This window comes from Leptosomus discolor, chromosome Z (genome assembly GCF_034619465.1).
Source record: "Leptosomus discolor isolate bLepDis1 chromosome Z, bLepDis1.hap2, whole genome shotgun sequence".
Classification (NCBI taxonomy): domain Eukaryota; kingdom Metazoa; phylum Chordata; class Aves; order Leptosomiformes; family Leptosomidae; genus Leptosomus; species Leptosomus discolor.
This window is the reverse complement of record NC_141419.1, coordinates 80,110,796-80,123,175: the sequence shown is the minus strand read 5'-3', so window position 1 is coordinate 80,123,175 and position 12,380 is coordinate 80,110,796.

Here is a 12,380-nt window from a genome sequence, read left to right as displayed (position 1 = left end):
ACATTTCTATCAGGGATTTTCTGCCTTTTGCAGATGATATTTTGCCCATCTCACGTATACGAAGAGGAAAACTTTTTTCAATTTGTTATTTTGGCCCTGATGCAATCTTCTGGACAGTTTTTTGCTGACACTTTTTTCTTCTTCTCAAGAAAATACAGACCATTATCTTCTTTCCCCATCTCTAAGAATTTTTTGGGCCTGCAACCCTATCACTACTTCCCATTATTACTGAGATATTGACTTAAGTATTCCATCAAGTACCTTCTCCTGAAATATCCCTGATGCTTACAAGCAATGCTCTAAAACAGTCTTCACTAGACTGCCTACGAAAGCATGGTAATTCAGTTTGTGGTTTGCTTATGATACTGACCAACAGTATCTCAATGTCCGTTGTCTGACGGTAACTATATTAGATTTTTGACAAAAAATTCACACAGTGGACTTGTGGTCATTGAATGAGGCTTATTAGCATAAAACTAAAGCTGTTATTCCTCTATGAGATAATGTGAGTAATTAGTTAATAATAATTATTACAACTATTGTTATTATTGTTATCAAGACATTTCTTTAAGCTATTTATCTTGCTGCGGTGTAAAAGCTGACAATATCATAAATTTAAATCTAGACTTCCAGTAATAAACAAACGGGATCTGTTATTCGTAGAGTCACTGAGAAATACTAGTTTTTACCAGAAGATGGTGCCTAAGTGCCACTAAATAAAAACTACGACAACTCCAATTTCAGGGAAGTTCCGATATACTTAGAACAGAAAATAAAACAGTAGTTTATGATTTCTGTGCTTCGTTTTGAAAAGATTGACTGAACTGTCAAGATAAGGAACCAATATCTTTCTTATACAGGAGATGACTTTTCCAAGTTTTTTAAACTGGGTTTTCATCTCATTTTACATACAGACTGACAATAAAATAGGTTTTTAGTGCTGTCAAGTATTTGACCATGCATAAAACAATGAGAATTAATTTTAAAAAAATTTCTTACAAGAACAGAACTTGTTCTTACGTATGGATTATGTAAGTTTGTATTACTAGATACCTAATGAGAAGCTGCAGTTTTGATAACTGTTTTTTACTATTTTGGATTAAGAAAATGTTTTTTAAAACCAAAAAATGAAGACAAAAATATGTTCTCAAAAGTTAGCTCAAAAGGGGTTCTTTGAAATTAAGCATTGAGGTGTCTAGGTATAACAAGAATCTATAAAGAAACCGATTTCTCTTAAACAACTTTTTCATTTATGCAGTATCTTTCATCCCACAGGTACACAGAAATTATTTTAGAGGCTTTTTGTAGTTAGAATTTCAGAAGTTCTATTTAGAAAGCTGATTTGGAGACATGAGAATTGTATCCTCTCCTCCTGTAATCAGCTCTTTCTAAGTTCTTGAAAACTACCTGTCTTGGTCTGAAACATTGCTTAATTGCCTTAAACAAATGGTCTCATTCACTGATTTCAAACACAGGACTGAAAGGCACAAGAGACCGGGAGCTGATCTTCTGTTATGTCTGTGCCTACACAGATTCGCTGCTAGCTCAGAGCACAGCATCTTGAGACACCCAAACTGTCCGGGTATCTTAAATGGCATGCATAGTGCTGCTATGGTCACCACAGTTTTTCCTGGCCATATGCCCTGGTTCTTGCTCTGTGACCCTATAGCCTTCACTGCAGACCTCTGTGTCTTGCTCAAGTTCGTGTAGTTGAGTTTGTAGATTGGATGGTAACTGTGATGACTCAGGCAGATACCCCTCCAGTCTCAGTAGGGTACTGGCTGTCTGAATCTTTTGCTCCAGGATGCGACCATTGTTCTGGGAATGTTAATGAATCTAAGGGGGTTTAAAAAAATAAATAAATAAATAAATAATCAGAATTACAACTAAAGGGAAACAGGCAATCCAATATGGCTGAATAATTTCAGTATTCAGATTTGGATGTTCATTACACTAACTATCTGCTTTCTTGACAGAGCCTGTCATCTTCACAACACTACATATTGTCTCACTTCTGGGACAAAAATTTAGCCAAAATTCAGGGTCCTTATAGGTTGTTTCCATTAAGATCTGGAACAGGGAATCTGAGTCAGGTAGTCTCCAGACCTATTTACAGAAAAAAAGGAAAAAAACAGTCAGGCTTCTGTTTTCTTGAAGATACTAAAACCAGCTATAGGTAGATTATTCAGTTAGAAACTGCCCAGTTCATTGCCCTGGCAAGTTTTGTGTTCAGGAACCTCAGTCCCTCTTCTCAAGTTCACATTTGCAATTATTTTGCCTCCAATTTAAGTATGTTCTATGTGTATTCTGAAAATTTTGCCACTAGAAGCTACTTTGACTTGCTGCTGAAGGTGACCAGGAACCAGAGATGGTAAATCCTGCTCTAGGCCCAGAGAAAAGCAGGATGTCACCTCCGTTCCCTGTACATGCACATCAAATGAGTGTGGATACAGTACTTTCACCCAGGGTGCTGGCAGCTGGACCGTACTTGGTCCTTTACATGAAACAATAAGAAAAGAAAAATATCCTTAAACAATTCAAATGTGCTATCTCAATCTGGTAGGGCAGCAGAAAACTACACAGATAGACAGCACTGTTTTGCTTCTTATCACCACTGCTTGGTTACGAATGGAGTAGGCATTGATCCCATTAAGAGGAATTGGGCATTATGTGTCAGTGGACTCAGATCCCTGAGCTGCAAAAAGAGTGAGTATCTTCAAAATAAACAGTGTTTCCATCCCTGTATTATTCGTTGTATATGTATGAGCAATGAAGGGAGATATTTTCAAACCTGGTTTGGTAGAAGGCCAAAGGACAAAAGCAATATGCTGCATGAGGAAGAAAAATTACGTCTACCAGTGTTGTCCTCCCTTTAGCTTGTTTCCTGGAACTAACTCTACATCTTTTGGCAGAGCTTAGATGACTTAAAGTTTGAATTACATGTACATAGAACTTGCCCCCTCCTTGTTAGGAGGTTCTTTTCCTTCTCTTTCACTTTTTCTCTGTTGAGCTCAGAAACATGGTAACTTGCATAGTTGCAACTATGCAGTGTTTGCCCCCCTCAAAAGAACAACATGAGGCTCCCTACAGAAGGAGCCAGTCTCAACAGCTGCTCCTGATTTCTTGAGGAAACAAGGCTCACAAGAGATCACACTCTGTTTATACAAGTCTTTGTCAGTCAAGGATTGTCCTCTGTTTAGGCTCTCCGGTACCTCACACAGTACAAATCTCAGTTGAACCTTTTCCCACAAAACAGATATTCCTAGTATTTTTCTCTCATTTTCTGATGTCTGATAAGGACTGAGCTGAAAGCATAACCTGAGCATGATTCAGTTAAACAGTTGCTCAACCAATGCACCCAGGAAACCAAGCTTCACCAAGTCCAGCGCTCACTGTAATACTTATTGTTCCGTGGAGTCACTCCCATATCTCGGGCGGGGATGTAGCACTGCCTCTCAACCCACCCTTCCACCTGGTGCCTGAAACTCCTTCAATTACAGACTGTAGGAATTTCTTTCCTGGAGTTTCCCAGGAAGTGTGGCCTGCATGGTCACTGCCCTTTCCTCACAGCTACTTGATCTACCAACATAATGGTATTGTAGCATTTGTTCCTCTTTAAAATCTTGGACTGGCAGAAATGCACTTTTTATTCAAGGCTTCTAAGGGTAGCTCATGCTCGACCACACCTCAGCCATCAGAGCTTGAAACCTCTGGCCGAGAGGTTGGCGTAAGGCATTGTGGGGCGGTTATTGCAGAATTGTTAAACATAACAAGAGCAAAGGCATGTCTATACTGGATGTGGAGTTACTCAGCCCATGCAGAACTGAGGGCTTCATATGTGGAGGCGTATTGGGGTCCTTTCTAAGGAAAGATCTGAACCACAGATCTTGATTTTTGCAAGTGTACACACAGACTGCTGACTAAACTAAAATCACAATCTCTCCCTTAAATAAAATGCAATATTTTACAAAATAAGGGCTTTTCCATGCTAATGTACCCTCAGTAGACAAAATAGATTAAAACATTAATATACATCCTTTTCTTTCTTTAACTGCAAATCTTTTGCAGGATTCTTTCATCAGTAGCTATCAGAGGCTTGGTAGTGCTACACATCCGTGCACCAGCAGCATGAAGGTTACAAGACTACCCTGTCTTGTAGTTGCTAGATCCAGAACTTGCACAGTTCTGGATCCCAGTTTGTGAAACTCCTACTTCATATGATTAAATGATGTTTTACATGGTTTTTTACTGACCTTTAACTTTTAGTAACACTACATTTGCCTAGTACTCTTATGTACTCTGCATACATTAACTAATAATAGTCTTAATCCTCTTAATTAATCACTTCAGTACTTCTTGTTATCCTCCCTCCCCACCCCCGCCCTAAAATGTTAAGGACCAAGCTAAAGAATTGCTGCAACAGCATAATTCCATATCTTAAAGAAATCAGCACAAACCTCACCAACATGGATGTAAAACATTTGATTCTACTGCAGAAACATTTGAGGTTTTGCATGAAAGCAGTGGAAATTCACAGTACCCTGAAGACAAATTTAATAAGATTTTCTTACTGTATACAAAATGAGAAAAGAGTTTTTCAGAAAAGGTTGTCACTGCAAAGGAGCTAGAGGTATTAATAAAAAAATCTCTGAGAAAAAGCCTAATACTTATGAAACGCTGGTAATATCTGCACACATGTATTCAAGGATTTCTTTTGAAAGCTCACTGTTGTACATGCATCATCTTTTACACAGTACTTTGGTATTGAAAAACATCACATATTGAAGAAATAGGTTAATTCTTTAACCTAATACATAAGATGTTTTCTTCAGCGGTAACAAAAATTGAACATGGAGTTAAAAGAGAGAAAAGACTGATTAATTGGGACAGGCAAAGTTACAGGGTTTCCTGAAATTATAATTTGAGCTCAAACAGAAGGGATTCACCTTTTAAAAACAAACAGAAGGTTTGATGGGGGAGACTTCTTTGAGGAGAAAAGGATTTTCAGAGTAGTCATGTGCTTGAGGAGAAAATGAAACAAACCTAATTGTAAGAAAAGTTTGAAAGCTGAGCAAAGAAAACCTGCCTATTCTGATAATGTTAAGTGCTGTCAGTAGGAATGTTCATTTTCTTTTGGTTATAAAATTTGGATCAGACTGGAAAATGAAGTGCTTGAACTTTAAGAACTGAGTCAATCTTTAGAATCTTTTCTGCAGTTATGCTTTCCTTGTAATTCTTTCTTGAACTTTGTTCCGAGTAATCTTCACATGCGTGCATTGCATTCTAAGTCATTAAGGGTTTTTTCCCACCTTGTTTTGAATGGACGAAGGACCTGCTCCAATAGAGCAACTGCTGTACTCTAAATCAGTAGTTCTCAAACTATTGTTTGCAGTCATCCACAGAGAGCTGGCTTGTCACATGGTGCTGGCTGTAACCTTGTAAACAAAAATAAAAGACACTAAAAAGATGCATTAAATACTTTCCCATGACACGGTCTCAGCAAATAAAACTGAAGTGACCATGCAGTGCTCTAAGAGAACTGGGAGTGTTTGTCAAATTTTGGATACTGGATGTGATTTTGTGCACTTCTAAACATTTGGAAGCCCTGGAGTATCAAAACTACTTACCACAGATAAATCTGTGATGAGAGTAACAGTAAAGAGCAGTGAAACCGAAGAGACAAAGGCAGAATAAAAACAATAAACTGCAGGAAGGTAGATTCCAGTAAACTCAGGGAAACATCAGTTAAGAATTTATGGCAGGCAAGTTCAGGGAAAAGGAGTTAACGAGACCTGGCAATTCCTCAAAGAAATGGTATTGAGGCACAAGCACAAACTGGCCCAATGCAAAGGAAGGATGGAAAACTTAGAAAGAGACCAATCTGGCTAAGTCATGAGCTTGTTATTAGCCTCAAACACAGGAAGAGAGAACAGAGAAAGAGGAAATTAGGTTAGACTGCTAGTGACAAGTATTTTTCAGAAGACACAAAATTCAGGCGAAGGTACAAACAGCTGCAATTAGCAAGGAAGACCAAGAGTAACAACAAAGAAATATATGAGTAATAGTTACACCAGTAACAATAAGAAGAGCAAGGATAATAGAGCTTGGCTCCATAAGAGAGATGAAAAGTTAAAGACTTCAGAATACACTGAAGAGGTCATTTGTGAACAGGAAGCTAACACATTCATTGAGTAATAAAACATATGACTTTTAGCTTAAAATAAAGAGAGAACAAGCTAGGCAATTTTAAAAGATGTTATAAACGAAGGGAGCTTAAAATAATTTTCCTATCAGTTTGATCCACTACCAAAATTTGCTTAGCAGAATGCCTGATATAACCTCAGGGCATAAGCAGCGCTCTGAGTACTTGTGAAAGAAAACTGAGAGACAAGGAGACTCTACAGAGGGAAAATGCGATACTCAAATTTAACGAGAGAGAAGGGAGATGGAAAGAAGAATTAAATGTTCAATTACTGGAAAAATCCCACTAACAAACAACTTGCAAACATTTTCCAGAATAATCTTTTACGTAGTCCTGTGGTGAGCATGGGGTTGACTCGATGATCCTTATAGGTCCCTTCCAACTCGAGATATTCTATGATTCTGTGAAATCATGTCGTTTTTCACTGTAAAGTAACAGGACTTGCAACTGAGGACGCAGCAGATAATGTCATGTTTCCAGACGCTAGTATAGTTTTTGAAAACTATCCCTTATGACATCCCCATTAACAGCTTGGGGAGGTTTTTCCTTGACTCTCCTAAAAAAAAAATCATACACAGAGTGTACTTAGCTATGTTCAGCTGTCAAAAAGTATTGAGTGGTGCCAAGATTTGAATGAAGCTCAGCAGGCATGCATAAAAGTACTACATGAAAGCAGGAGAAATCAACCAACTGTACGAATACCATACATGGAACAGCTGACTCAGGAGGAACTAGGGTTAAATCACAAGCTGAACATGACCCAGGACTGGCTTGCTGAGCAAAGCTCAGGCTATGTTATATAAACAGAATATGTACCACAAAACAAGTGAAGCAATCTGTCTAGTCGGATCAGCACTGATAAAACAACAAGGTATGCAGAAGACGGTATCCAGTTTGGGGCACCACCCTGCAAGAAAGACTTAGATTCACAGGACAGAATCTAACAGAGAGCAACTAGATTTTCAGGCATCTAGAGAACCTAAATAAAATGTAACCAAAAGAAGACTGAAGAGGAATATGACAATAATCAAGAATATAAATGTTACTGTGAAGAGAAAGAGAATATTTTTTCTCTATATGTGCATGCGACTGCCATCAGTTGATGGACCCACTTGTCTATCTACCTATACACTATAATTCCCAAATCTTAGATACATTCCTATGGTTCCTAACAGGCATTAAAAAAGTGTTGTAGAAGACAAATATACTGTATAACACTCATACCTTCATGCTCAGCTCCAACTCAGAACTGCCATGTTCCTCAGTTGAAGCAAAATGTAATACATATACAAATATTGCTCCCAAATTCTTCACATTTAATGCTTCTTCACTTTCCTTTTAAGGCAACACATCACCCAAAACTTAGTAACGCTTTCCTTTCTAGCTTCCTTTCGTGTTCCTCTTCCCTACACAATAGCCACCAAAAATGCCAGCTAGGTACCTTTAACAACCTCTCTTACACATACTTGGAAAGCTCTTTTGAAACGTCTCTGAAAAAAAACAAGAGTGCTGGTTTCCTGATCACTCTGCAAGATCCGCTTTCACGATTAAGCCTGTGCAACTAAAAGAGAAGTGAAAAATGAGGAAGATTCACAGCTGACCAACTATGAAAATTCTCATGCTTAAATTTCACCTTGGAATGTGGCTGGTTGTGATAACGGAAAATTTGTGGTTATCTCAATTTATAGGTTTTCGAAATCAGCTTTTTATCCACTGGCCAAAGACACTGAACACTCAAGTTTCATGCAAATACAAAGCACTTTATAGCACAAGATGAGGTGCTTTTACAACACACTTTTCTTTAGTTCTTCTCAAGGTGTTTTACAAGGCATTAAAATAACTTCAACAAAACAAGTCAAGTAGCTCACCTGTGCAAAACAAAACACATCTTAAGGTTGAAAGCCAGCCTTCCTTTTGTGTCACAGTGTGCAAATCCCATTAAATCTCTTGTTAGGAATAATTAATGTTGTGTTGTGGGTGGGTTTTCTTAGAAGAGAATGAGAGAGTAATCCGGATCCAAGAGACATCACTCTTGCAATCATGAGAGTTGAATTACTTTAATTTCCAAAACAGCTAGACTGACAAAGACACAGTCATCAATACATTCCACAATGGATGCACAGAAAGAATTCCTGGAAGGAAACTGAAATTCATTACTGCTTTGAAATACTATGGTCAGAAAGAGTTCATATTTCATAAAGTCAGCAAGAGAATTAATACAAAATAAATCATACTGTGTCTTGCTCACTCAGGCTAAAACCTTTCCTCCTTAAAATACCAACCATAGAATCTGAAACGGATTTGGAAGCTGTTTAGAAGAATTTTTTTTTTTTTTAACTGTTACTCATTCATTGTCCTGATAAGAAACCGAGATTCTCAGATATGCTCTGCTACTGCATTTTCAAGGGTGAGTTAACAGATATCCAACCAAGTGCTACAGAAGAACTTGAGATTTCAAATATTTTATAAACTACTACTTTTTCTGCTGTCACCAGCAGATAGCAAAAATTGAGCCTCTCACAATATATAAGTGCAAAAGCACATGTAAGGGCAGGTACACATGAGTGCCATCATATAGGTACAGGAGTATAATAGAGCCCTGTTTATTGCATGAGTGCATATTGTTGTGTTCTTGAGAACAGGGGGCTTTAACTACATACAATATCTAAGCAACAAGCTAATGTGTTAGATGCAGTAGTTCTGTATTTAGGAAATAGCTAGGAAAACTTAGAATCATACAATCATAGAATAGTTTAGGTTGGAAAAGACCTTGAAGATCATCGAGTCCAACCATAACTCAATTAATAATCAATTCCCAACTTGCTTAACATTGCAAAAATCAAACACTGAAGAATCAGGAAATCCCCTCTGCAACCTTAGGTTTTACAAATTCACAGTATTTTCACACTGAATATTCTTGCTGATATCCTGCTCCAAGAAATGGCACGTTCCTGACCCAAAAAGTTTTTGAGTTTTTGTAATATGATGTGACGAAAAGATAGCTTCTTCTATTGTCATTTTGGCAACAAGTAAGCTGGCACTCCAAGAAGAAATTTCAGCCCAAGATGCTTAATGTTGCGAAAAATTCCGAGCACTGAAAAAGAAGATTTTATAAAACTTTAACAGAAATGTGAGGTAAATTTACTAGTAAGTATTATGTAACATACACACAGCTGCAGGCACAGACAGATTTACACAACTTTTCCAGACTGACAAAAATAGTAGAGAAACTTTATGCCATTCTCACAGTTATAATACTATTAAAATAGGCAAAGGTGTAATTTGTAATTTAAAAAATATTCATGAAGTATCCCTAACATAAACTTGTTCTGTAGGTAACATCCAGGCAACTTGAATTTTGTGGTGACATTTAAATTCTTATTGAATGTGATATGAAGTATTTTTTCAATTTAGACCAGTGGTACATTCGTCATGCAGAAATCTCCATAATGCAGTGTTTACATTTTTTGTGAGGGATTGTATTGTCTTTTCTTCTTCATTTCAATGTGCTTCCTTTCTCAAAGTGCTGTTCTCTCTTTCATGGTGAATCTCTTGCAAACACCCTAACAATGAAGGCTTATGCTCTCTGCTTTGTTTTGAGGGTCTCTAACTTGCATTTGGTGCAAAAGCGATGGCAGTTACTGTATGCTCAACCCATTTTTTTGAGGACACATTTACTGACTGCCAAAGAAAAGGGTAAAATCACATACCTGCTGCTTAGCAGGTCTTAATGAAACAAGGTCTTATTTTCCTTCAGACATGATAACAAGCTATAGTTGTTTCTGAAGAACAGTAATTGAAGAGAATAGCAGGGCTCGTTTGAAGTTTAATCCAGGAGGATCACAGTAACAACACTAGTTCCAGTGTGCTGGTCGTGTTTCTGTCCTCAGAATAACCCTGCAGGGCTCCTATTCCCAGTCTCAGCATCAAAGTAGGCAGTCCCTGGAGGATGGACACTCCCTAATCCACCTTCAGGAGGCTAGAAGGATTAAATAATAAATTTAAGACTTATTTACAGGTAGCTGGGATGCTGCAGTGTTGCAATTCTGTGCCAGATGGTTCAAAAGGTCTTAAAAAACACCAGATGATAAGGCTGACAATGAAAGGAGGCACTTAAAGTAATTGATCTAAAAAGGAAGGAAATATTTTTTTTAAAGTCAATCACAGTTCCTGCGAAATCATTTCATTTGGTGAGACCAGCTATTCACTCTGTTAAGGTAACTTAAACCATTGTTTGAAAAGGTAGCTCTGGCACACATTTACAAATTGGATAAGAAAATTGAAGTTCATGTCTATTATTTAGATCTTTCCCCCTGTTTTGGTGAATGGATACACACAATATCCCTTTAGATTGTAAGCCCTATTTTACCCACTAAGCATGTTTTTGAGGAAAAGAAACACTCTATTTCAATAGAATTCTTGTATAAAAATTTTTCTCTTAACTGTACTCATAACACCACAAAAGGCATAACAAGTCCCTGAACTGAAAAGAACTGAGTGGTGGTAGAAAGCATATTTTCCTGCTCTTTCCATTCTCCTGACTTTCATTTATGACCAGTGCTGGAGACAAGAGACTGCTGGACACTGTTGGTGTGGCACAGAATGGCCACTCTCATGTTCTGATGTGGTGATCCTTCCTGTTCAGGAACAAAGAGTGACTGATGTGACTAGGTGCAGTTTAGCAGATGGAAACTCCATGGCTATATCACAGAATCACAGAATGTTAGGGGTTGGAAAGGACCTCAAAAGATCATCTAGTCCAAACCCCCTGTCAGAGCAGGACCACCTACAGTAGGTCACACAGGAACGCATCCAGGCCGGTTTTGAATGTCTCCAGAGAAGGAGACTCCACAACCTCTCTGGGCAGCCTGTTCCAGGGCTCTGCCACCCTCACAGTGAAAAAGTTTTTCCTTGTGTTAATGTGGAACCTCCTGTGCTCCAGCTTGCACCCGTTGCCCCTTGTCCTATCATTGCACATCACCGAGAAGAGCCCAGCTCCATCCACCTGACACTCGCCCTTTACATATTATAAACATTAATGAGGTCACCCCTCAGTCTCCTCCAAGCTAAAGAGACCCAGCTCAGACATTTGAAGTTGCCTTAGCTGTGTTAACTTACACTACTCTCAAATCCTGGTCTGTAAAAATGCAGATTATACATCTGGGAGATTTAAATCAATTCATGGCATTATCATAAAAACAAAAGTCCAGCTAGTCATTGCTTCTACTGTAATTTCCCTTGTCAAATCTAACTTGCTATGGAAAAACGAGTTTCTGTCTGTCTGCACAACTTAGAAGTAAAAAAGTCTGTACTACACAGTGATTTCTTGTATCTGCTCCTTGTGGTGTCATTTTAGCAACGTACTTCTGTTGCACAGTTGAGCATAAGGCAGAAAGATAGCTATAATTAAAGAAGGGAGCACTACAAATTAATCCTAAGAAAAAAGATCTGAAAAGTTCCTGAGCACATGGCTTACATACCCACCTTTTTCTAAAGACACTTCTAGATATTTGCTCCATTCATCTACATAGTCATTAGAACAAAGTCAAGATGCACCTGTAGACATACAAAGTTAACTTCAATAACATATTAAACACTGTCCAAATCAGAAATGTTTAATAAAAGTAAATTAAAGAGCATGACATTGGAAACAGAAGACTATTGGAAACTTTGGAAAGGTAAGTATTGTGAAAGGAATATAGTCACAACACCTGGATTACTGGTGGATTTAAGAAAATATTTTCCAGTGCAAAAGCAGCAAAAGTTCCATCTCCTGACTAGCATGCCTAAAATTTCCAGCCCACAGGCAATAAGAGGAAAGGGTCCTACAGCAACACAGATCTTCAGTCTTTGTTTGTTTTACATCACTAGTGTGAGACTGTTATCACTCGTTTAAACGATGTATTTGAATTGCTTTTATTGCAAGCATTTGCTGCCCCCAAGAGTAGACAGATTGGTTCCCATGGTGCTGTGCACTTTCTTAAAAGATGTTTCATATGTACAGTATCACGTGTTTCTGTGGTTGCTATGGTAATGAAAGTACTTGTCTTTTACAAAATTGCAGAGTGAAAAACAGGGATATAAGACATGAAGATTAAACACCAGACTTTTAAGTGAATTTCTGAGTGAGTTTTGGCTAATTTGGTAACTGATATATCAGTTTTATGTTTTTCTGTTT